This window comes from Dasypus novemcinctus, chromosome 17 (genome assembly GCF_030445035.2).
Source record: "Dasypus novemcinctus isolate mDasNov1 chromosome 17, mDasNov1.1.hap2, whole genome shotgun sequence".
NCBI lineage: Eukaryota > Metazoa > Chordata > Mammalia > Cingulata > Dasypodidae > Dasypus > Dasypus novemcinctus.
Genome location: NC_080689.1, coordinates 73,000,005 through 73,027,030, shown reverse-complemented (window position 1 = coordinate 73,027,030; position 27,026 = coordinate 73,000,005). Strand labels below are relative to the sequence as shown.

Below are 27,026 nucleotides of genomic sequence, written 5' to 3'. Positions count from 1 at the left end.
TAATTACATTTGTGGTAGTGGTATCAAGTCTTCCATGGATTCCTGGACAGTTTAATATTATAGGAACTAACAGATTTCTAGAACTTGTATGATGGGTCACCCATAAATTAGGTTAAAGATAAAGCAGTGAAGAGTAAAAGAAATGAACTTGAAATACCTTCATAAATACTTCATTAGTTCACAAGATGAAGAATAAAGCTCAAATTCTTTAAAATGGCATGCCTTCATGATGAGTAAACACTCTCTTTCTGATCGTTTCTAAATTCCCAGTATCTTCACCTACTGAACTGTTTCCCATAGGTCCGCAAATTTCATGCCTCGTGACTTGCCCGCAAGATCCCCACTCATAATTCCACACTCAGCTAAGCCCCTTCCCTTAATCACATGCTGGGAGTATGGCTAGTTCTATATTGCACTGTGCACACATTTTTAACTGAGCCTGACACAATTTTGGTAACCACTTATTATCCACCTCCTCTTCTATATGGTGAATAAGCAGTAATTTTGCTTTCTGAATAGTTCCCAAGGCATAATAATAGTTATTTTTCAAAATAAATGAATGAATGATTAAGTGGATGGATTTTTTACACAATATAAAAATTAGAGATACTAATATTGTCCTATTTAAATACAAAACAGGTTCATCATTCACTCAATAAATAAAGCAAATATTTATTTTTCACTTATGATGTGTCAGACATAATACTAAATGGGAAATAGCTACAAAGAAGACTACAACAAAAACGTAACTATGAAGATAATTTCAATGTACAAAGAGAGATGAAAAATTGACCAAACTACTCTAGGTGAAGGAATATTGTAACAAGTGTTATATGTTACACTACATGAAGATCTTGGGTCTTCCTCAGGTAGGTCTTTAATGCCCATCTTCCACCCCACCAAGTCGGAGGAAATGTCTTAGAATAGTTCACTCTTCCCTCCTTCAGTTCTTTTTTTCAGGTGCCAACTCCTTCTCTAAATTTCAGGCTCTTTTCTCCGGATGATACCTCCAGTGTGCGTCTTTCCTCAAAGCCTCGCCATGTGAGGTTGATGAGTCACCTGAGTTTGGCTTCTTCCTGGGATGCTGTATTGTCCTGGGCTCTACTTTCTGTGCCCTATGTCAGGCTGCAGCTCCAGGGAGTTCACCCAACATCTCTGCCTCTACTGTGCCTATAACACAGTCTCTTTGGAAGGAGAGGTGGTGGCTATGTCATTTCAGTGAGGCCTTAAATATTTGGGCAGCCAAAAATAACAGAAGGGTTTTCCTGGCAGAGGAATCTTCCTGCTTGAACAACAGTACAAAATATAAAACTGCAAGTGAAGTAGACTCTAAGCATACTAAATCGCTTATCTACTAAATGTGGAAATAAAGAAGGTATTTATAAAATACTTTGAAGTGTAGATTAAAGCTTATAAGAAAATCAAGGGCAAGTCCCTCTTTTAAAGAAGAGGTTAAATCCTTTAGGCAATTGACCTAAATAAAAGGGGGAAATGGAAAGGACAAATGAGTTTATATGGCTATGAGTTTCCAAAAAGAGCAGGGAGGTTATCAGAGGGGTCGTCCTTACACACACCTCAGCAGAGTCCCAGAGATAGATAAAGTAGATACAACCCCAGGTATTGGTTCTACTGAGGGCTACAGACACCCACAGGTTCTATGGTCATGGCAGATGGAGTTCAGTGCCATGTCAGTTGGCCCTACTTCGGAGTTTGTGTTTCTGTGTGATGGAGCTGGACTCAGATGTGATCTTTGTCCACAAGCCTCTCCTGTTACTTTTAACGCATCTGTAGTTGGTGCTGGTGTTTAGTGTATACCCAGGGGACCTGAATCTCTGGACTGACCATGTGATAGCCAGGCCCTGAGCCTCAACAGACTTCAGCTCCTACACTTTGGTTTATTGGACTTACCCCACTCAGCTAACATGGAGGTGAAGAAGGTCAGCCACCACACCAGGGAGCCAAGAGTGCCTATAACTGAAAGCAGGAGAATTGCATCCAGCATCCATGTGGAATCTAAGTCCCCTCTTGAAATAGATGTGGAGTGGACACAACCATTCTTAAGTTCACAGGGTGGAGGAATAGAGTATGGATTAGAGTGGACTTACTGATATTCTATGCATGAACTATTGTGATTAGTAATCGAAGAAAATGTGGCGTTGGTGTGGAAGAAAGTGGCCATGGTGGCAGCTGAGGGTAGGGAGTGGGAGGAAGAGATGAGATGTGGAGGCGTTTTCGGGACTTGGAGTTTTCCTGGGTGATGCTGCAGGGATAGTTACCAGACATTGTAGGTCCTCCCATGGCCCACTGGGTGGACTGTGGGAGAGCGTGGGCTATGGTGTGGACCACTGACCATGAGGCACAGCGGTGCTCAGAGATGTATTCACTAAGTGCAATGAATGTCTCATGATGATGGAGGAGGTTGTTGTTATGGGGGGAGGAGTAGGGTGAAGGGGGTGGACGGGTATATGGGGACCTCATTTTTTTTAATGTAACATTAAAAAAATAAATAAAGACCAAAAAAAAAAAAATCCTTTAGGCAAAGAAAACTAGTTACAAATGATAATCACTTAAAAAAAAAAAAAAAAAAGAAGAACACGGGGCAGCAGAACTTCATGACCCCCATGCAACCTAAGCTACCCAAGTTACTGTCAAGGTGCCTAAATCATATATAGCTCCTTCTTCCAACGTAGTTTTTCTCATCTACACAAACAATCAACTTCTTCCTAAACTGTACTTTAAAAAGTATCAACTTCATTGAATTTGTTATGACTTTTACATAAATTTATCCAATGTTTCTGTGTTGGGTCTAGTATCTTCTTTTCATTTATACTCTTGTCAATGTTAGACAGTTAATATTTTATCATGAGTTTCACTGATTAGAGCACATCATAAAGATGCTATTTCTATTTATCATTTTAGTTTGAACTATAGCTATGGAAGAAATTCAAATGACAAGCATTTAACGTAGAATGTGATATCCAAACACAATGTAACTTAAAAGGTATAAAAGGTATAAAAGGTATATGATATTATCACAGTAGACAGGTATGAACTGTAAAATAATTATCAAACTGAAGAGAAGAAAATAACACTAGGCTTGGATTTCCATTTTTCCTAGATGTCTTCCAGTTCCATTTTTCATATTATGCAAAGTATTATATTTTCTTTTGTTCAAGGCATCGTAACTGTCTCATATGACTGCCTCTCTATGTGCACAGCCATCATTGGGAAAGCAAAAGGAAAGCAGCTGTTTAAGTGTGTCGCCATTTCATCTGTTGGGTTTCTGCATACGAACATACAATTTCAAGATGCCACATATTTGGCCTTTTGACAATAAAAGAGGAGAAACACTATTGTTGGCAACATTAGGAAAATTCCTATTTCTCTCTTAATGAAATCATTCTTCATAGGAAAGAATTCTTTTTTCTGTGGTTCCTGAATTTGGAATAAAATAAAGAAAAGCTAGTCCTTTGTTTAAATATTTTTCCCCTTGCAATACAGGAAAAGTCCTTCTCTGCAGCTTCAAAATTTAAGATGTGCAAAACATCAGAAGGCACAGCCTGGATTAGGTTATCAGGAATTAATTGCAATGATGATTTTTCATTAAATATTTTATAAGTTGCCGGCTGGCCTTACCTGGGACTGTTTGAAGATCACAATCATACAAGAGACCCGTGACAAATGCTCTTTCGGTAAATGTCTAGTGGACACCTTACAGTTCTCCTCCTTCATGTGTTCTCTGAGTCATCTCATGCTACTGGCCACAAACGTCCTGAAAAGTCTTCCCCCTGGGAGCCCACCTTCCTAGTCCTCCAGCTAAATCTCTGGCTGCTTCAGCATTTTGTGCTCTTGGGATCTAGTTCCTCTGTGTAGTCCACAAAGGCACAACAGTCAAGGATACACCCTTCAGCCCTCTATTCTTCTCTCCATGTTTCCTAGGAAATCTTTTTAACTATATCTACAGTAACTAGTCATGCTTTGATGAATCTAAAATCGTATCCCCTGCAGAATGGTTCTCTCTCTCCTGGGTACGAGGTTCTTATTTCCAGCTCCTGACTGTGTCTCCTTGATGGCCTACAGGCACCTCCATGATCCATACTCAAAACTGACCTCATCGCATTCTATATAGAAAACAGCTCCTCATCACCACAATTCCACAAATGCACGAAAAAGGAAACTTTTCCTTTCACTCATCACATACATCTCTCAAGCCAGAGGCCCCTGGAGACTGCCTCCTGAATCTTGACTAAATTCTTCCGTCATTTTCCCACCTACCACCAGCGTCTCATATCAGGCCATCATCATCTCCTGTACCAGCTTTCTAAGTCCTCTCCCTGCCACCAGGCATGCTCCAGCCACCAGCCTTAGCTGAATGACACGAAAATGTAAACCTGATCAAGTGTTCCCCCAGCTTGAACACTTTCTCCCTTCTCTGCCCGTAAGATAATGGTTCACATTTTTAGCAGGGCCTGCCAGATCCTTTATGACTGCCACAAGTTCCTAGCCTTACTGAGTTTACCATTTTATGGAAGAGGCAGAAAATATAAACAGAAAACAAGTAAATCAAACAGGACTTGTGCAAACAACACAACTGAAATAAGTACATGAGGACACAGTAGCACCTATAAAGGATTCAGTGTGTTAACATCTGTCACATGATGCCTGAACTTTGAGCAAAAGAGAAATAAAGATACTTTAGAATACATTCTAAGGAACAGAGGAGCAGGACAGTCTAGTCTCTCTACTTTCTGTCCCATATAATAAACCAAATTTAGGTATACTTCCAAAAAAATTGTGAGCTCACCTTTTTTGAAAAAAAAAAAATTTAGCGTGTAGTCCAAAGGTGTTATAAACTAGTTTAGGGTGGTGAGGTGCAAATTAGTTTCACTTTTGTCACAAAATGTCAATGCAACTGTGCACGGCCTGCAGAGTGGAATTTCTAAAATAAGCCAAGATGCGTAAGTCCCTCCATTTAAACAGGAAACTCAATCATCTTCACCGCTCCCCAGCTTAACAAATTCTGTCTCCTAAGGAACCTCCATTAAAATGTGTCAGTGAACAGTGCTATTTTTTGCTCACCTTTTGGAGACTGTCTTCCACTAACGTATTTATTATATAATGGAACATTAAGTTGCACAAAGTTAGGACCTTAGTTTTTCACTGACATTCATTTTTTAAAAATACTTTTTAAAAGTATTAAAGTACCTAATAAAACAGTAAAATGAAATTTAACAGGATATTTCTGCACCACTGGCTCAAGAAGCATTTTTATCACCTCCCTAACAACAATGGCAACTCTGTTCCTATTTTTGGTGATAGTGATAGTAGGTGATATATGCTCCTTGCCCTACCCACATTGGTCCACTCTGAGCAGACTGGGTTCCAGGCATGTTTTGGTGGAGAGGGACTCGGTTTTGATGGCCAGAAGCAGCACTGGCCCTGCCCTATGCTAACAAACACAGTAAACTGGGAGTGCAAACACATCATTCCATCTATAAATTCTGATTGCATTCACTATGCTCGTTTTGAATGACCAAGTACAATCCAGGAAATCATGCTTTTTCCAAATTAATGAAAACTAAATACATGTTGTACCAGTATACTGTTGAATTTTACAGAGCATAATTATACAACTTGGCTTAAAAGAACATAATGTGCTTCAAAGCCTTTTTCACATTTTGCATCTGAGATTAAAAAGGAAATTTATAAATTAAATATGGAAATAACTTTATTTGCATCAGCACCAAATTTCATGTTTTTTCCCCCTCAGGGTATAAAATTGGGTTTATTAACCCAGTATAGACCTCCCTTCCCTTCCTTAGGCTTATAGACCAGAACCCTTTTGGTGTCTGGCAATGATGGTGTAAGAAAGGGATGCAATTTGAGTAGTATTACTACACCTTTCCCTACCTAAGGAATTTGAAACAGAATTGATTGTAGCGTATGGCCTTGATGGTTACAGGTACAATACTTTTATTAAACAAATACAACATCCATTTTTGTCCTAAGGAGACAAAAAGCATGCAGGCAAGTGTCTTTCCAGACAAAATAACCCTGGATCTCACCACAAATTATATAAGAAAAAATATATTTTTCATACAAGTATACAAGTATATGTATACTCAGAAGGAAAAAAACATTAACAGAAGGAACAAATATTTTGAATCTTATTATTAGGTGGCTTTCCTCCCAAATACTCAACAAAGCCTTATCTGTAAACTGATGAATCACACCTGAGAACACTGTGACAGCTGGATCTACACTTCCCCATCACACTCAGTGGACTATGTCAGGAATAAACATATTCTTCATAGGTAAGTGCATATGTCGCCTGTGTGTTTCATCACATTCATATCTGGTCAAAAAGCAATATTTTACAAATTACATTTCATTAGTATTCTCTCTCTTTCTCTCTTTTCCTCTCTCTCTCACACATACACACACAGAGGCATGATTTTAGCATCAAATAAGGACTTCGGCATTTTACATCTACCTCCAATTTGTGTAGATGTGTTTCTTTCAAACTAAAGGAAAGAAAGGTGGTATCATGCTGATCATTAAAGCAAGATCCCCACATACATAATTGCATGAACGCGACTAGAAAGATAATACACATCCCAAACGTTTTCTTCAAGCTATAGATACGGTTTTAATAGGACACTTATAAATGTTAATGATAAAATAACTTTTTGCAGTAAAAATTATAATGTAATTATAAGTATAAATTGACATTTAAAAACTATAAATGTAATTATACATTTATGATCTATTTATTTTGACAAGGGTGCCAAGACAAATCAGTGGGGAAAGAAGTCATTTCAACAAATAATGCTGAAATACCTGACTTCACACCACATTCAAAAATTAAAAATGGATCAAAGACATAAATATAAAAGCTAAAACTATAAAGCATTTAAAATTAAAAACGTGTAAACCTTTGTGACCTTGAATCAGGCAATAATTTCTTAGATATGTCACCAAAATCACAAGCAACCAGAGGAAAAACAATACAATCAACTTAATCAAAACTAAATCTTTTGTGCTTCAAAGGACACCATATATAGAAAGAGAAGGAAAGGGAGAAGGAGACAGAGGCAGGCATGGGGGAGCGAGACAAAGACTCAGTGAGACTACATACATTCATTTATTCAACACCTATAACAGACTGAGCAAAGGATCTACAACTGGGACTAACATTCTCCTTAGCTTGGCATTCAAGCCCTCCACAGTCAGGCTTCGTTCTAATTTGCCACCATTACCCAGACACCAATCAAAATGAACAGTTCACCATTTCCACAAGATCTCTGTCTTCCTGCACATAAGTTTTGACTTGGAGTTTGTACTCGAGCTACAGCATCTTCCCTCATAATAGCTCATCTCTTTATGGCCAAACCATTGTCACCCTTCACATCCCAGCCAAGCCCCAGCTGATTCCCCAAATAGGAAATTCATCCTTCCTGCTTCTCTCAGCTTCCATAATTTTATGTGGACCTGAGTGCCTTCAACACTACAAAACACATCCTTGTTCATTCATTATCTTTCCTATTACACCATAATCCCCTTTGGAGGCAGGATTCAATATGGATCTTTCAAAGAATCCTTACAGTGCCTACTCTAATACCATGAATACATTTAAAGAATGAAGACAGATTAGAGAAACAGAGAAAGAGATACACATAGAAATAGATACTTTATAGACATATATAGAATATTCATATAACTCCTTATATATATGGAATATATATCTCTTTATACAGATTGATCCATGCTTTCACAAAACCTTCATTCCTCTACCTACTAGAGCTTTAGCAGATGAGGGAAAAGTTCACTAAGATGACAGTACCAATATAAAATGATTGCTAATTTATGGATAATTATTGTCTCATTACTGAATCAGGATGCGTAACAGTGTTATGTGTAGTGTGTGTTAATAAGAGCAATAATTAAAATAACAAGAACAAGAATTACAGGGGTATGTTTACTCGTGAACCAAGGTTTACCAGTGTAACTAAATATACTAAAAACATTATATAAATTTCTTAAGAAAACTTTATAAAGAACGCAAAGCAGTATGTTAATAGTTGTACTCTGGTTTGAATGGGTATGTCTGTGTGTGCCAGTTTATATATGTATATAAACACTGAAGATTCTATGCAATGCCATGAAATAAGAATCACATTTAAAAATAAAACAAAGTTAAGTCCAACCTTCACCAGGAAAATCCTATGCCCACCTAAAAATTTAATTGTACTGAACTGAAAGTTTTACTTAATTGGATTCCATATCACTATAGTCCACTGACAGAGAAAACAGGTGTTGACACCATGCAAGTAAGTCAACACTTGGTAGACAGAGATGTAGAGCAACAGTTAATCTATACATAGGGATCTAGGGAAAAATGAATTACACAATGGATTTTATAGTCACACTAGTTCATAGAGACTATGATGCCATAAGCAGGGCCAACATTTTGAAAACAAAGGAGAGCAAGAACTAAAGAAATTAATGTAGTTTTCCAAGTGTTTAATATGTTCCATAAGAGTCTTCCATAGGCTGAAAATAGCTTTTCAAATTTAGGTAATAAAATGCAAATGAGACCATAAGAAAGGTACCGTTTTAAAAACGAAGTAGGCAAATCAGATGTATAAGACATTTTTTTAAAAGTAGGGAAACCTACTTTTAAGTGAATTACATTTAATTTTCCAAAGTGCAGAGCCATTAGATCCTCTAAGATATCTCTTATGGCACTGGCTTAAATTCCAACACTCAGAACAAAATGTTTCCATTGACAATCACTAAGGACAATACATGACAAGAAAATAAATGCATACATCAAAATTAAGAGGAAAACTTAATGTCCTGGACACTCCTTACAGACAAAAGTTTTCGGTTATGAAGAAAAGAAAACTCAAGGGTAAGTTAGTAATTATTTAAAAGCATGTATAAAGGGCTATAATGAGCATAATAAATATAAAAGTGACCTATCCTCCATTTCCACCAAGGACAAGGCAAGAAAAAATTAGCTTAATTTACAACAGCAGAGACTTAGGTTAGATATTAAACAAATTCCCTGTGAGCGTTGTCACGTTCTAGAACAGTCTCCCAAAAGAACTGTCTAGTTTCTTTCTCTGAAGATCTTTAAGAATCAGACAGTTTGCATGCATAGAGAGTGACTTCACTCAGAAATTAGAAAGAGAAAGGTGAATTCAGTGACCCATTGATGCCCTCCTTATTTTTTTTCATATATTTCAAAATATAAGCCTAAGGCAGCTTTTTTTGACCGCCATCCAAAAAAAGTTATACCATCTAATACTTAGAACTGTTTTACCATCCAATATTTAAAACCAATATATGATATTGACGTACTAAAAGAAAATTATTATGAAGAATTGTGAATTCATAAGCTTTCTAACCAATAGTCTGTTGGTTTAACCTACAATTATGAATGATTAACTTGTCCTTTGGAATGTTATAATTCTGCTATGCCTGCTATGCAGGCAACCCCAAAAACAAATGTTTAGAAGGAGCAAGTCACCAAATGTGATATTTACACGGCCTTTTTGTATCGCCTGCAAAGTTAACATCAAGTTAAAGCGGATGTTAGTGTACCATAAACAGTATAGAACAACAGACCCGTGGAGTCACTGGGTCTCTCCTGTGGAGGGCTGGCCATCCCCCACCAAATGGATTCGGTTAGTTTTTTTTTTTTAAAGACTTATTTTTTTATTTATTTCTCTCCCCTTTCCCCGGGTCCAGTTGTCTGTTCTCTGTGTCCATTCGCTGCGTGTTCTTCTTTGTCCGCTTCTGTTGTTGTCAGCGGCACAGGAATCTGTGTTTCTTTTTGTTGCATCATCTTGTTGTGTCAGCTCTCCGTGTGTGCGGCACCATTCCTGGGCAGGCTGCACTTTCTTTCGCGCTGGGCGGCTCTCCTTACGTGTGTAGCTCCCCTATGCAGGGGACACCCCTAAGTGGTAGGACACTCCTTGTGTGCATCAGCACTGCATGTGAGCCAGCTCACCACATGGGTCAGGAGGCCCTGGGACCTCCCTTGTGGTAGGTGGACACTCTGTCCGTTGAGCCAAGTCCGCTTCCCTCAGTTACTTCCGATGAGGTCATTCGTCACTGGTTGCATGACTCATTGGCGTTCTGAGGTTCAGTCAGAGCCTCACTCAAGAGGTGACACTGCCTGGGACCGTTTTTCCAATCAGGACTCTGATCAGCTGCAAAGGGGCTCCCCATCCACGTGAGAGATCAGATGTTGAGTTCTTCCCTGATTTGGTGAGTGGTTGTATATACTTTCATTCTTTCCTATGTCTTTAATTGATAACTTTCTTTTGTGATCGCTCAATTGTTAGAATCATTTGACATAACCTGAAACTCTTCTGATTGAATAAAGGTGCCTTTGCATAGAATTTAGAGTTTCTGTCTCTTCTATGGCAGAACAGATATGTATATTTTAGCATCCCCACTTTCCAGATTTAAAAACTGAGGCATAGAGAGAGGTTAAGCAATTTACTAAAGTAAGAGAAGTCAATAGTAAACCAAGGTTTGTCTGGGTCCAAATCACATTTAATTGTACCACTGGATAGATAAGAACACAAAGGATGTTACCATTTGGCTTGCTTTGTTACACTAACAAATCTGATCTCTAGGGTATCAGATATCAGAGGTAGCATTTCAGAGAAGCAGGTGGCAGGTCTGGGTATTGGAAACCTTCTGAACTCAAATCTTATCACGTATCATTTGAGAGCTGTTTGGGCACAGCAAAGTAACGAGAAATATAACGGGATTGGTTGCAAGTCAAAAAAATAATGGGAGGCCAGTCCTGATCATCCTGTTTAAAAACGTACTAGACGAAAAAAACAAAAAAAGGCAGCCACACTTTCCTCTCTTAAGATGTGGGGTAAAACAAGAATAAAACTGCTAATGGGGATCAGTCATACAATGATGCATTTTGCTAGGGAGGTCAAGGTGACCATTTCAAATGTTCTAAGAAACAGCTAGATTTACATAGAGTAAAAACTTCTGATCATTGGCCACAGGCTCCTCCCCTACCCTGCTCAGTTAATGAACAAATGCATATATCTCCCTGGAAAGATTAAACAAGAGAATAGAGACAGTTCATTAGAAATCTCTCATTATTCCTGGAAAAATAACTCTTAGAACTCTTCTCCAGTGACGAGTCAGAGAAACTTCTACATAAATGAAAAAATGCACTACCTAGAAAAATAAAAAATAGTAAATTAAAATACAAGCAAGAACTGCAATCCTATTGACCCTTGAGTTTAATGTGTTTATTAAAAAAGGGGCCTTTGCCAAAAATTGTGATGAACTGATTTATAAAACCAGAAAGGCACCAATGCAGTGAGTTTCTTGAATTTCAATGAGAAATTAAATAAATTCCCAAAACTGCCTACAAAAAGATTTACCATTCTTCACGTTTGTTTACATTCAGAGCTCAATCTTCCAACCAGAAAGCTGCATGAACTCTTTCTTTACTCAAGGTTAGTTGGTTACCACAGTGAGTTGTGTTCCAAGTAGGAACAAAGCTAATGTGAAACACTGTTGCTAAGTGCCACATAACTAAGAATAAGAAATTCAAGGCTCCAGTCAGAATTCTGTACATAAGACAGAATATGGCTTGATATACATCTGCTTCTTAGGTGAAAAAGCATGTATTTTTTAAACTATATCAGAGATGACAGAAAGCATGAACAAAACAATTAGCCAACTGCATCTGAGAATAAAATTACGTGTGCCGATAATTCAAATAAAATACAGCAGGTGAAATGTTAAAACACAAGAAATTCCTTAAATGAGATGGCTGATTGGCTCTTCTAAATATGTCATAGACCCATATTAATTATTTATGGCTTAGCCTTTGGCAGCTTTGCTCTCACCTTTCTCTTCTAGCACTCAATACTTCCCCATTCAGGGAGACACTTTGGAGGGAAAGGTCCACAATGCAGGCTATTAGATATTTTCTCAGTGGTATTATTCTCCAAAATATGCCCTTATACAAGATTTTCCATAGTTTGCTTTGAAAAGGAAATTTGCCCAATATTGTAAAGAAGAATTAGGATCATTTTTCTTGGTCACCTCTATTGGCCAAAGAACTGAATTTTTTGCAGACTTACCAAGGAACGTGCAATAAGGTCAACAGAGCAGAGCACTGGACTGCAAGATGGAGACCTGTTCCTAACCCTTATTAAGCTACTAATCAGCTGGGTGACATGCCTAGCCTCTCAGAAGCTTTTTTGTTTTTCATCTCTAAAATGAAGAGAAGCAACTAAATTACTTCTAAAAGGTCTTTAAAATATTCTGATCTCATATGCAATTAGCTCTGTGCATGTTTTTTCCCCCAGTTTCATGGTTCTTTTGCATGGGACAAGGTAAAGTCACAAAGAAAGAAAATAAACAAGTAAACTAATACTATGAAAGTATGGCCATTTTCCTCATTTATAAACTCAGGACAATAATCCCCATTTGTGTGGGGTAGTTGTGAAAAGAGGATTAATGGTAGCTTGAGTCTGTTCCTGATTATGTATTTTTTTCTTTATATAGAAGCATTCTAGTAGGAATCATGGCAATATAAGATAAGTTAAATCCAAAATCAGTGGGCTATTTGAAATATCCCACAATCTGGAAATGGATATAATAAACTACCTTCATAATTATTTATTTTATGTGATACCTGCACTGGAAGATAACATTTAGAATTTTCCCCATGGTGGGATATAAGGATTCTCTACAATACAACGTACGAAATTTTATTTTTAAATTATGTAGCAAATGTCCTCTTATCTTGTGCAGTATTTCCACCCATTCTTTTTTCCCTAAACATTCTTAATGGAGTTAATTCCATCAGTTAATACAAACTAGCACTGAGTGAATATCTTTTCTTCAAATGCTGCTGCAACATTATTTTCCCATAATATATAGGAAGTTACTAATACTGTTTCCAACATATATTCACAATCACTCACAGAAGGTGTTACGTACCATCAGGTATTAATGGTTATAAAGAGAAGACAGCATATGGGTGACAAGCAATTCTCCATCCACCTTTGCTAAATGTAGTAAAAGTTTTTCACCAAAAGGATATTCCATTAAGAATGAGGCAACAGATCAAGAATCGACTTTCAACAACCAAAGTCTGTTTGCAGAAATAGACTGACAAAGAGCATGAAATATTAAAATAGATTCAGCTGTAAAAGCAAGTTACCATTTTTTTCCAATTTTCTATTTAATAGTATCTATTCACTTAAATGTCCCTCGTCGACTTGATTACAATTCATAATGAGCCCTCTTCTGATCCCAGATCCTATGTTCCCATTCCCTCCACTTTTTAGGAAATGAACCTGTAGTTAATATTTCCTATAAAGGCCTTTAGGAATAGTGGGAAGAGCACACCAATCTTAGAGGCAGAGCTAGGTTCCAGTGTGACTGTGGTAAATTAGACCTGTCCATGTCTTAGTTGATTCATGCTACGAGGGCTAAAGGCATTATGCAAAGTTCTCTGAAACACAGGAGTCAAACAACGCTAGGAACCCTAACCTGGCTCACAATACATAGTATTTGGTATGCATTTAATATAGATTATTGAATGAATAAATGAAGGAATGAATGCTGTGTTTTACAAAAGTGTTACAGTGAAACAAGTGGGGTGACCTTTGAACATTATTGTATTTGGCCATCTCTTATACCCTATTGCATTACTTGTATTTGATAACACTCTGCCGCCATGATTGGCCTATGGTTTGGGGGTAGATGCTGTAGTGTGCTGCCCAGGACCCCTTTCTGGACCAAAGCACTCATTCCTCCAGATACCAGGAGTGATATCTATTGGTGGCTCACAGCTGAGTTTTTTGGAAATTGCCTTTGTCTTTAGGGAGTTGCCTTGCCCAAGATTATACTCTTCCCAGGGGAAAACTGCACGAAATATGGCCAAACTGAGGGCCCAAAATCTGATGCCTTTACCTCAAACAAAACAAATATGAGAGACCACCCAGCTCTAGAGCTCTCAATCAGATCAGCTGCAGACCCGATATTTATAAAGGTAATCCTACAGTTTGAGAATTGTAAGATGCCTACTGATTTAACACTGACATCTAGAGACCTGAAACAACATCACACCCCCCACTACAGTGGGGATGCATGGGTGTCAGGAAATAAATGGAGTTCCAGTCCAGGTCTGAAGCATACTGGGGTTGCTGGGTCCAGTGACCCAACCAGTGGTCAATCACCTGGTCCCTGCGTGAATAATTGAAATGAACATACTTGTAAATGTTAGAACTCCCAGTTTTGTTCTTTGACCTTTGAGTTAAATCTATTAGAATAGGGAAGGCCAAGTAGAAGCCTCTGGTACTACCCTTCTCCTTATCCTTTCAAGATAGTGTGCCAAATCAATATCACATCCCAGCAGGAATAGACAAAGGTAGTGACAAACTTAAAGTTATAAAGGGTTCAAGAGTGATGGTTCCCATCATACCCCCTTTTAATTCACCAGTCCAGCCTCTGCAAAAATCAGACAAGTGCTAGCAGATGACAGTATACTGCCATAACTTAATTAAATAGCAACCCTAATTGCAGCAGTAGTGTTGGATTGGGTACTTTACTAGAACAGATTAACAGAGTCTCATGCATGCAGCCACTGAACTGGTTATTAATAATATATTATTTTCCAACCCTATTAGGAAGTAGGTTCCAAAGTATGGCATATTTACATACTTAGGAAAACAGTATACACTTTAAGTCTTGTACTACATTTATGTTAACTCTCATCTTCTGACATGGTAATGTCTGAAGGAACTTGAACCATCGGGATATTCTGCAAAACATGACATTTATCCACTATGTTAATAACATTAAGTTAATTGGATCAGATGAGCAAGAAGAAGAAAGCACAATGCTTTATTTTCTGGAGGCAACATAGTCCACACTTGGGAGTGCTGCCCTGATCCATAAACCATGTGGCATGTTAGCTGTGGGAATCATGAGACATAGATACTAAATCTCTACAAGAAGGCATTCAAATTTCTTCTGGTTTAAAAACACTCTGCTGGCCAAATCATGCCTCTAATTCCTAGTTTATAATAACTTATTCTTAATGAGTATACTGAAGTATAAAAATAATTTAAAACCATTAGCACAGAATTTAGTCTTATCTATTTTGCTAAATTCCTATTGAATCATTAATAAGAAGTAGATCTGAGTTTCGAAGAAGTGTATTTTGAAGATTCATGATCCTCATATTTCAACAAACCTTTACCAGAATACTTCAAGAGAGATTCCTGTGTGGCAGCACTGGGTGCAAGGTTGAGGTTAAGATACAAGATGGAGGGCAAAAAAGAAGTATGAAGAGGGAGAAGGTTATGGCAGCTGGACCATGGCACATGCATGGTGGACCAAGAAGAACAGGTAGCTATGCTGTAAGAAGGCAGGTGCTATGCTGTAAACCAAGTCAAAATGGGCCTGGCCCAACAGAGAACTGGCCATCAAAAAGAAGAAGGAAAGAAAGTTTAGATAGCACAGGTGACCTTCAAAGGTGTGGTCATGAGCTTCTCCAAGAAGTGGGTTACTTATGCACACTTCTGAGAGTTCACATATAATGGCATGATGCTTGGGGACTAAAAGAACCTGGTTTCCTTGGGGCATCAGTTTTCTACACAAGACAATATCTTCCAATCAGAGAAAGCCATGGATGGTGAAGAGAAGAATTTACCAAGACATGGCCAGATTCAGAGACTGCAGTTGAAATTGAATCATCACATTTCAACAAGAGCATTTCTGAAAATAGAAAAAAATCTATGACAAACACAAAAGGAATGGCAAGGAGTCCTCTCTGGTATTTTTCATTAGAAGTCTGGAATCTGAAGACCAGGTGGACAATTATCAGGAAAATAAGGAGCAATTTTTGAGTCAAGAGACATCATCCAAAAGAAGGCACTTACTTAGGAAAGAATTTGTGGAAATGGTGAATATGGGGAAGATTGTATTTTTCCTTCTCTGTTAAGACTTAAAGAGTATATAAACATGATTCACATGTTAAAAGCATAAAACATAATTAAGTTTCTAATGGTCATCAGATAAGCTGTATCAGTAAGAGTAATAATATAGACAAGCATTCTCTCAGAATATTCACCTTATTCAATTTGCAAATACTGAAACAGAAGGTAAACTCTATTAAAAGAGACTGATAACTTTCTTACTTATAATGCATCCCTTGGTATATCTAAGGCATACATAGGATGAGAAGTCCTATGTATGTAAAGAATGTGGACATGAGAATCTGGCAAATGTTTAAAATGTAGAAGTATGTGGAAAATTCTTCACCTGGCTCAATCACCTTGGAAATCATTAGAGAACTCATACTGGACACAAACAGTATACATGCAATCTGTATGTAAAAGTCTTCTGTTTCATAGCTCTAGGCTTATCAGGCATCAGTGAACCCTTACCAGGGAGAAAATTTGTGAATGTCTTGAATGCAATTATCAGACAAAGCACCCACCTCACTTTGCATCAGATAACTCACATAACAGTGAGATTCAATGAATGTAATGAATTTTGGAAGCTTTATAGCTAAAAATCTCATCTCATTATGCAGCACAGAATTTCCAACTGCCGTCAGAAACCTATGAGTGTAAAGATTGGAGGTGATACCTTCTTTGAAGCTCTCACCTTTTTTTCACAATAGAGAACCCATACTGGAGAAAAATCATATGAAATCCAAAATGTGGGAAATCCTTCAGTCAGAGTCCTGCTCTTACTTTGCCATAGAGAGAAACCATAAGAATGCTGTCCATGTGGGAAAGACTTCATCAAGAATACTACCTTATTAAGTGTAAAACCATTTATATTCAAAAAGAGACTTAAAATTGAAATCATATCATTAGCCAAAACTCTCTACTTACAGTACATAAAATCACTACTATGAAAAGAAACTCTTCTCATGTGATCAATGTGGAAGAACTTTTGTTAAGATCTCTAATCTTATTCGGTATCAGAAAGTCATATGGAGAAAACAGTTATTAATATAATAAATATGTACAGTTATTCAGAAATAAAATCACTTTATTTTGCATTGATGAATTCATTCTGCAGAGAAACTCTATAAATGTGATCTATGTTGAAATGTTTTTAATCACGTTATTGTTAAAAATCAGGGCCTGGAGGAAACACAAACACATGACATTTCAGTACACAGACACATCATATTTTCTTCTTTACACAAATTCCTACAGAGATAATTTGCCAAACAGAGCCAAGATTCAAATGTAGGAGTTTTGCTCCAAAACCCAAGATATTTCTAATGCACACTTTAAAAATTGAGACTTTCTTTTTAAATGATTGCAACTTTATTTAAAATGTTTTAAATTTCAATTTTTTTAAAGTTGTATGTTTACAGAAAAATCATGCAGAAAACAGAAAGTTCACATTTACCTGCCCCCCCGCCCCGCCAACCCCTCTTATTAAGATGCTTGAAGTAGCTTCTTTGGTCAACACCATGGTAGAAAGGAAAAACTGTAAATACTATGAAACTTTCCAGAGGAAAAAAAAATCACTGAAGAGTCAAATTGTTCTACAAACAAAATATAGAAAAGGCACAGAATTAAAGACCTTTTTTTAAAATTCATAAATGACTTCATTAATATTTAAAATATTAATAATTAAGTGGACTCACATTTGTTTAACTTATATATATTTAACACAGAAATATTTACTTTAGCTTCATCCTAGTGAAATCATCTATTTTGTGTGTTACTTATGAATACATAACTATTATTTAAACATTCACTCATTTACCCTGAGAATCAGATGAAATACTGGAAAACCATTCTGTATAAAACAAATGGCATTTCCACCCCACTTTAAGAATGTTCAGTGTAAATGAATACAATGAAGATCAGCATGCTTTTGGCTGGGTAGACTTAAAGGGAGAATAGTTCAAATGGAGATGAATATCAGTTCAAGTGGCAAAACTGGACTTTTGTTCTATTTATTTTAAGAGCATGTATTATACTTAGAATGGGCAATATCCTGTTTTAAGTGCTTTACAATTATCAAGTTTTTAAATTCTCATAGTGACCCTATGAATTAAGTAATAATGTTATCTCCATTGCACAGATGAGAAAATCTAGGCACACTGAGATTTGGGACTTGCCTGAGCTACGAAGAGGCAGAACCAGGGTTTGGAACCAGGCAGAGTTCACACATCTAACCATGCAGTTGTGCTCCCTCCCTTCAAATGGTCCAAATCTGCCCCAAGGCTTGTCTTACATTCCTGCATTCCCACTTTATCTTAGTCATTTCCTTTTGTAATGTAGGCATAATTATACTTTCATGCAACAAATAATTATATAAGCACTGGGGATACAATAGCAAGCAAAAGCTGACATGGTCTCTGTTCTCCTGGAGTTTACATTCTGATGGCGGGAGGCAGATATTAATGAAATTATAAAAATCAGGGTATAATTACTAATTATAGTGTGTTCTAAGAAAAGGAAACAAGTTCTTTAAAAGCATTTGACAAGGAACTTGGTCTGGGCAGGGCAGTCAGAGAAGATGTCTTTGAATAATGACCCAAAGCAGGAGCTCTAATGTAACATGTAGGCATTACACAGGTTAAGAAGAGGAGGAGTTGGAAATGTTGATTGCCCCTAATTGCCCTGTAAATGTGGTCTGCCTTATTTATTAATGAGGAAGTGGGAGGGCAGATGGCTCTAAAGGGGCTTTCAAATTCTACTTGGGCTGAAGGGTCCATAAAATCATAAGATCCCAAGATTGGACAACTAGGGGCAAACACCACTCAAGTGTGGGTAGAGGTAGCATTCCCAGGCTTCCATGTTTCTGCCTCCCCTAATGCAGTCCCCCACTACTTACTATGCTATAAGGATAAGAACAGGAGGAAATTACGAATGATGCTGTGTCCTGAAGAGAGGCTTTTGTGTAAGCTTGTGTTTTTGAGCTGTGGATATTCACATTATCCATGGGACTAGTAGAGTCAAAATGGATACAATGATTAAACTTTTACAACTTTATCCCAGGGACATAGGCCCACAGATATCATGTTCTATCACCTCTAAACTAATTTTAATTGGCCTCTAGGCCTTTTTGCATTTTCTAAGTAAGTCTCTTGAAAGGGGAAGGCCAACAGAATCCTTAAAAGTATAACTTTGAACAATTCTGAACAAAGCAGAAAGGCTACTTCCTGCCGTTTGCATGCCTCACTCCTATTAATATATTTTCCCATAGTGCTGGTTTTGTTTTTTAATAACAGCACAACACTGCTGACTCATATTCACCATATGGTCCTCTTGGACTCCCAGGTCTCTGTCTGCTGTACTTGTGCCTGCCTAGCTAGTCTTTTCTTAATCCATTTTCTGTACAATTTTTTTGGATATTTTCACATCTAAGAGAAATCTGGATTTAAACTTATTGATTCTGATTTTTATTTTAGCCGATCATTTTTGCAGTGTATTCCAATGTCAGTCACGCTGCCTTGTTCAGGTCCTCATAAGGTTTTATCAACCTTATTGCAAAATCCTCCTAATTGATTTCTCTGACACCACCTTCCCCAGTCATCATATCATGCATCAGACATTAGAGCATATTAATTGGACAGCTTCTTCTTGCATCCAAATGAAGTTCAAAGCTCTGATAATAGCATTCAAGGCACTCTATAAGCTGCTCCCAACTTTTCTCCCAACAGACCCTAACTCAAGTGACCTAAGTATCACCCACACTAAATGACTCACCTCTTCTCAACGTTCCTGAACTGCCTTGCTATTGCACATGCTCTCCATCTCTAGAATGCCATGATTCCCAGCCCCACCCCCTACTCCTACTTTCAAAATCTGATCACTATTCTATTTCCATATTTTTTCATTCACCTCATGTTACAGTTTGAGATTATTTTATGAATCCCAAAGAGAAAAAGACTGTTTTTAAACTAATCTATTCCTATGCATGCAATACCACTGGACTGCAGTAAGCTGAGCTGAGGACCCGTTGATTAGATTGCTTTGTAAGATCAATGTAGGGGCTCTCTGCCCCTTCCTGTTCAACAGACAGCCACAGCTCTTCATGCAGGGCCAGCTGCATCCCTGAGACAAGATGGTGAAGACTGGAGTAAATGGTTTTGTCCATATTGGGTGCCTGGTCACCAGGGCTGCAGGGTAGTCTGGCAAAGTGCAGGTTGCTGCCATGAATGACTCCTTCATTGACCCTAATTACATGGTCTACATGTTCCAGTATGATTCCACCCATGGCAAGTTCAAGGTCACCAACAGGCTGAGAATGGGAAGCTTGTCATCAATGGGAATCCCATCACTATCCTTCAGGAGCAAGATCCCACCCACATCAAATGGGGTGATGCTGTTGCTAAATATGTTGTGGAGTCCACTGGTGTCTTTAAGACCTTACTTGAAGGGTGGAGTTCACTTGAAGGGTGGTACCAAGAGAGTCATCATCTCTGCCCCTTCAACGAATGCTCCCATGTTTGGGATGGGTGTGAACTATGAGAAGTATGATGACCCTGAAGATCATCAGCAATGCTTCCTGCACCTCCAACTGCCTGGACCCCTGACCAAGGTCATCCATCACAACTTCAGCACCGTGGAGGGACTGCATGATCGCTGTCCATGCCATCACTGCCACCCAGAAGACTGTGATGGCTCCACCAGGAAGCTATGGCATGATGGCCATAGGGCTGCATCTACCAGCACTGCCAAGGCTGTGGGCAAGGTCATCCCAGAGCTGAATGGGAAGTTCACTGACATGGCCTTCCACGTCCCCACCCCCAATGTGTCTGTCATGGATCTGACCTGCTGTCTCGAGAAAGCGGCCAAATACAATGACATCAAGAAGGTAGTGAAGCAGGCATCAGATGGTCCCCTGAAGGGCATCCTGGGCTACACTGAGGACCAGGTTGTCTCCTGTGACTTTAACAGTGACACCCACTCTTTCACTTTTGATGCTGGGGCTGACATTGCTCTCAATGACCACTTTGTCAAGCTCATTTCCTGGTACAACAATGAATTTTGCTACAGCAACAGGATAGCAATATGATCCACATGGCCTCCAAGGAGTAAGAGCACCTGGACCACCAGCCCCAGCAACAGCTGAGAAGAAGAGGGCAGCAGGTGCTGGGAGTCCTGGCTCCAACTTGATCCCCCAACACTGAGCATCGCCATCCTCCACAGCTTCCATCCCAGACCCCCTGAAGAAGGGGAGGGGCTCGGAGGGGCTCAGAGGGCTCTACCTTGTCATGTACCATCAATAAAGTACACTGTACATAGAAAAGAAAAGATCAGTTTAGGGCTTTTGATTGGACTATGTCAGTGAGGCATGACTCAAGTTGAATTTTCGTCCTTTTGCTGGATCTGATAGAAACAGAGACACAGAGGAATAGGAAGCCACCATTTTTCACCCTGTCCTATGAGAGAGAACTAGATGATCTTTTAAGCACAAAGTCCCCAAGAGGCTGGGCCCACAGAACAGGTCAAAAAGAGAGAAGCCCTTTGCCTCATAGCTGGCAGCTGAGCTCCTAAGGCTTGGCTCTGAGAGATGGTAGATTCTAGAGGGGAAGGGAGAGATCTCTGCTGTGATCAGTGGCCATCTGCATCATGTGGCAGCTGACTATGGTGAGAATGTATCTCTAACAGTGCCTTGGATTGGACTGTTTTTTGCCTTGGAACTAACTGTATGCTTTTACCCCAAACAGGCCCCCTTTTTAAAATCCAACCCATTTCTGACACTTTGCATTGGCAGACTTTTGGCAAACGAAAAAGCCCATACAGCATCTCTCTCCACCCTCCATGCTTACTCAGTATTTTGTACCACTTTTATAATCCAGTAGGTCCTCAACAACTCTACATATACATAAATACTATGGCCAACATAACCAACACTAATCTGCTCAAGTTTTTATAAAAATAAAGGATTAGGAATAAAACAAATATAACAGTTTTAAAGTAAGAAAAATGTGGTAAGATTAAGGTTATCAAAGACACCTATTTTTAAAATAATCCAGATACACTGTAGATAAAATATACATTGAAAAACCTTGTGTTTTTTAAAATCATCTTCTTTAATTGTTCCACTACTATTGCTACAGCATAAGAAACTTTTTTTGCAAATTAAAAATTCTAAAATTTGGGGACATATCAAATTTCTTTGACTTTGTATTCTCCCTTTTTGGTTTTTACAAATTATCTTGGTGTTTCAAAGCATGTTCTTCTGATCCTGGTCTTATATCTGTGTATTGCATAGGTGGCGATTAAATGGATCTTTTCTCTCTTGGCTCATTATTCATTATGGCCACCCATTTTTCCTACCAAAAGTAGAATCAAAATTTTTATATTTTCATATTGTATGAAACTGAACTAAGGCATGCATATGTAAAAAGATCCTGGATTTTACATTTCAGCTATAAAATTATAAAACCCTAATTATCCAAAACTATGGTTTCTGAGGGACTACTTGTATAAATCCAAATTGTATGTAGAAGTTCCTCTTGAAAGAAAACTAGAGATCCAATAAAATATGTTGAATAGAATTACGTTCTTCTCAGATATACATGCTGGTTATTTAGGGTTTAAAAGGCAAAAGTATTTCTAATGATTTTCAAGTTCTACTTTCAGGTGGAATGAGCAATGAATAGGTTTTGCTGCCGAGGAAAACCCTTCAATTTGAATAAGAATGAATATAACCATCAAGGTTGATTTGGTTCCTGGGGAAATTCACCTTAGCTGCCCTGCCAAGAAAGCAGTCCACTCTTAGTCAAATTATTTATTCAAGGGTGATGCACGATTCTTCTCACCGTGATCTGAAAATGGTGAATGCACAGTCCTAACAAGATATTGACAACAAAAGTATAAAAAAGCATAAAAGGATGAAACATAAAGCAAGGACATGAGAGAGAGCATGAAGGGACTGGAAGGCAGGAAGAGAACAGAGGAAAAATTGTCAAAGAGAAGCAATGATAAACTTCCAGAAGAGCAGAAATTTGGGAGGAAGCATTGAAAAACAAAGTAGGCTTATACAAATTTGGCCCAAGAGCTTGCTAAGTTCTGTAAATGGCCATTCCACGGCAAGACACGTCGGTGGGTCAAGGTGGACTCACTCCAGTTAGGGTGCCATTTTCTCAATTCACCAACAGAACTACACTCGGGGGGAGAGGGGCTGGTTAAGTCTTCCACATGTATCTAACAAGGGCAGAGATACTACAGAAGGTTATGGCCAACTCGGCCCACAGTGAGGTAAACAATACGAGAAACCCAGTTGTAGAACAAATGCAAACAAGAAGGCCAGGAGACACAGATGCAACTACCACTAAACCCATGGGACCCGAGTCAAGAGGGACAATGGGTTGAAGGTAGAGGAGGACAAATGCATGCACACGTGCACACACACAGATGTTATCTCCCTTAGCAATACTTAGGTGCCTTTGTTAATTTAATCACTTAGAAAATCTTGCTGTGATTTTTATCTATATTAAGCAACATTACTAGTCAAAAAAACACCCAGGTCACAATTTTGAAATTAAAAAATGGTATTATTATCAAGGATATCTGAATCTCTTTGGATCTATCTACCATCACACTATGAGTTTGTATCTCTGCTGTGTCTGCCCACACAATTTTGACTAAGCAGGAGAGTGGAAAACCATAGAGTTTGCATATTAATAGGAATGAATACATAATCAAAATAAACAAAACCCCAATCCTGCTCTAATCTGAATAATTCCACCACTCAACTCTTGATAAATTAATTTTTAAAATACCTAGCTGCTCAGGAAATGAAGCTAGCAATATGATGTCAGGTTTTCTTTTTGCCACCTCTGACTTTTTGGCAACTTCTCCTCCCCTTTCAGTGGACACCTCTGTTGTACTCTATCTCCTTAGGACAAGTCATTTCAGTTGTGGCTCCTCTGAGAATTATCCACATCTCTTCCCCTCAAGATGCCTGGGTATCACCTCGTTAATCATCAATGTATAAATCAGGAGAGAACCTGAGAGCTGTTCACCTATGTGTTCTTAGAGATATTCTACCAATGTTGATGACTTTTTATGGCATGGTGGGTCTAATTACAGTGTCTGGGCAAGCATTATCGCAACCTGTCCACAGAGCTAACAATGTGCAGCTGTCCAGGCGGCCAAAATCGCACTGATACACAGGCCTTGGTATGATCCTGACATCCCCAAGATACCACTTACAGAATCAGGAAATATGGGCTGATGAGCTAATCCAACAGATGGCCACAAGGTTGACTTATTTTCAGGAGTGAGGTCAGGCTCCCTGAGAACAACACTGGCCATATTTCTTTGTGACCCCGCCCACATTAGCCAAGATTAGAAATCCAGTCATTCCACTCTCAATGATTTCTGTTTCACAGAGCCATCAGTCTGGGCATGTTCATGGAATGTTTCCTTTAAAAAGATCCTTGAAAAGATAAAGAATTATAACTACCACTCAATGTCACTATCTTTGATTTGTTCTGGATATGCCTTCTGAGCTCCTTGCCTTATCTTTCTTCATATTTGATCTGTTTCTTGAAACTCAAACTCTGCTAGTATCACTATCTGGTAATTAACAAAGCTATCCTTTATTTTAAAAACATATATATGATTATGTTATTGGACAGTTAAGGAAAAAGCTAATAAATAACATAGAAATGCACTCAACAAATTCCAGCATTGGAAAGAAAAAAGAAAGATTTCTCCACAGCTTGATATTTTCTAAAAGGGAGCCAATAATGACAGAAATGGAAAGCTGCTTAAAATACAGTTGAGGTCACCACAAAGTTGGGAACAATGTGGTATCTGAGAAAATAGAGAGAACAAGCACAGTATCAGAAAAATGAAAAACAGGGTCTCAGGATGAAAAACAATGCCAGTACTGGAATAGATAAATCTGTATCTAGATGGCCATGGAGTAGCAAGAGTTACCTGTAAATTATATTTTATTATACATTTTCATCTAGATCAGTTCTATGGGGCTTACAGAAGATTCCTGCTCACAAGTTGCCATTACAAGTAAATTAAATTAGGAAAGAACACCTATTGCCAGCACAACAGTGGAGGAACTGGGTATAATCAAACACTGTAGGAAGTCATATAAACTGATCTGACAGTCATAAGCAAGCGATCTGTCCATAATCAACTAGAGTCATCAATTTAGTATCTACACGCACATGATTTTTTTGTGTGGTCACATTTTTAATAGAAAGTTAGAAGCCCAAAGGTGCTCATTTCTAAATTATTTACAAATCAGAATAATCTAAATGTGTAAAAATCCAATGCAACATATAGCCATTATATGGTTATTATAAAATCTGTATAAGAACTACGAACTATTTATAAATTTTTAAAATAACACAAAATTACATATATATTATGATTATGACCATGCAAAAAAATGAACATGAACAAGTCTAAAAGGAAATAGAACATCAAATGACATATGACACAATGGTGATCCGAGGAATTAAAAACTTGTGTGGAAAAAATTCCTGGGCTATAATTTGTTTGTACAGCAAAAATAATGAATAGACAACTTTATGGAGGCTTCAGAGGAGTATGTCTTAAGGTGTGGTCTACACTGAATGTGGCCTTCATTCCAGCAGGACTGGGCAGGGGAGGGCAGGTTGGTGGAGGTGTTTTGGTCAAACTGATGAGGCTATCTGGGTACACGATATTAAAATGCTGCTGACCTGTTGTTTGCCTTTGAGTTATTCACTTGCTTGACTGTTTAATAACAGAAACTCTCAGAGACTAATGAAAACTAAAAAGACATTTCCAAGTTTGCATGTCTAAATAACTCTTTTTCATGAAGCATTGCTCAGGACTAGGCCCCCACAGAAGAGACATTCAATGTGCTCCTCTGGATACTTCAGAGCTATTAACAGCTTATTCCTTTATTAGGATCTCAGTCCGTTAGCAGCCACGGCTGTCATTCACTGTCTATACCATAAATACCAAGGATTTTTCAAAATTCTTTCATATACTCTGCTTGACATAATGCCATAGTTGTCATCTTAGAAAAATTAAATAAGAATACCAATACAATAACTCACAGGGTCTGGTTGTATTTTTCCTATTTCCCAAATAATAATTGCCTTAATACAGTTTTTTTGACATTATAAAATTGAAATTTCCAAGTACACCAAAATGTCTATAACTTTCCACTGACCTCATGTCATAAAAGGGCTGATATGGCTAATCTAAATAAGTTTACTGGATAAGATTCACTCCTTTATTTACTGACTGTATAAAAAAATACTGTGATATGTATTGCATAAGGGAACCTTAGATAAATAAAGCATGCGCCTGCCTTGAAAACATTCACAGTGGAGTGTGCAGGTTGTGGCATGGGGAAAGGAGCCACACCACAAACACACCAGTCAACTCAAAGACAAGTTATAACATAAATGGGATACAAAGAAAAGGATAGAGAAGTTAGGAGGAAGACGAAACGGCATCATTTTAAGGGAACAGATACAGTGCCATAAGGAGGGAGGTGGCATACTGGCTGGGTTTAAGGAGCATGTAGAAGGTCTCTCCAGAAAGCAGAAAATGAATACAAAGCAGCTAAAAAGGGGAGGCAGGATCATGTTCAGAGAGCAGTGTTTCATACCTGCCAGGGCAGAAAGTGTCCACAGAGGGGCGCAAGGATATTTTCTTGGAATATGAGCTTCAGTTCAAAATGTGAGAACACAGAGTGATAGGCTAAAAGCATTTAGTATTAATTTGGTAGCCACCGAAATACAGTGATTGTTTTTCAGCAAGAGAGATTAGAGCCATGAAAAACTAATCTGTTGCAGGTGTGTGTCAAGATGAGGTGATGTAATATGGGAGGAAGGACACTTTTGGAACACAGAGAGAGAAAGAGAAAGTAGATGAAACTATATGACAGGAGGATAGTACAGGATGAAGCACCAGCCTGGAGGTTTTGGGACGGTTCAAAAATCTGTCATGAGAAATTAGCAAGAGACAGGAGTTTAGAAAGTTCGTGTGTCAAGA

General features: G+C 38.2%; 1 protein-coding gene and 1 pseudogene across 12 annotated transcripts in view; one reads left to right on the top strand and one right to left on the bottom strand.

Moving 5' to 3' along the window:
* Positions 1 to 27,026, bottom strand: part of CTNNA2 (catenin alpha 2) — a 1,156,618-nt gene that overhangs the window by 1,110,124 nt on the left and 19,468 nt on the right. The gene's annotated exons all lie outside the window — the stretch shown is intronic.
* LOC101413440 (glyceraldehyde-3-phosphate dehydrogenase pseudogene) lies at positions 20,119 to 21,095 on the top strand (annotated as a pseudogene).